This window comes from Plasmopara halstedii, assembly GCF_900000015.1.
Source record: "Plasmopara halstedii genome assembly, contig: Scaffold_42, whole genome shotgun sequence".
NCBI classification, from domain to species: Eukaryota; Oomycota; class Peronosporomycetes; order Peronosporales; family Peronosporaceae; genus Plasmopara; species Plasmopara halstedii.
The window spans coordinates 220,865-221,669 of record NW_020186963.1 but is presented as its reverse complement, the minus strand read 5'-3'; positions in this window follow the sequence as shown (position 1 = coordinate 221,669).

Genomic DNA, 805 nt, shown 5'->3' with positions numbered 1-805 from the left:
CTCCTGATGTTCGGTGTTCCAACACCATTCCGCATTCTTTTTAAGGAGATTGGATAATTGTCGGGCCATTTCTGCGGAGTTACGCTGTACTTGTGCAAGTATTTGGCGAGACAAAGCCACTTACGCAAGTCCTTCTGGTTCTTTGGAAGTGGCCAGTCTACAATGGCCTTGACCTTAGCGGAATCCGCTCGAAGGCGACGCTTCCCAATGAAGCACCCTAAAATGGGAGTCTCTTCTGCGCCAAAGATGCATTTGTCTGCATTAGCGTACAGTTTGTTCGTGCACATGCACTCGAGCTCTGCTCTTTAAATGGACGATGTGGTTCTCCTCATCCATCCTCCCGTGCTTCGCATGACTGTGAACGAAAATATCGTCAAAGTTGTTTGTGCATTCGCTCTGTGGGGCCCAGACAACTGCGTCACACGACGATAAAGTGTTGCTGGTGCGTTTGACAGCCCTTAGGGCATCACCAGCCACTCCCAGAGCATGCCGCTCGGAATGCTCACCGCTAACAGCGAAATATCACTCGCTCTCATGAGCAATTGGAAATACCCATTGAACAAGTCGAGTGCACTGAACTTCGTACATCCCACCATGTAGTTGTGAAGAGCATCCTTTCTAGGAATCGGCGTCTTGCCGGAATGGCGGCAGCGTTGGTCTCATTGTAAGCATGAACGATACGCCACTTGCCGTTCGACTTCCGAACACAAAACGTGGGTGTCGAATGGGGACACTGGCTCTCACGTACCATCTTTATGTCGTGCTTCGCACAAAAAAGGCGCCAATGACGTCGCACTGCTTCTTG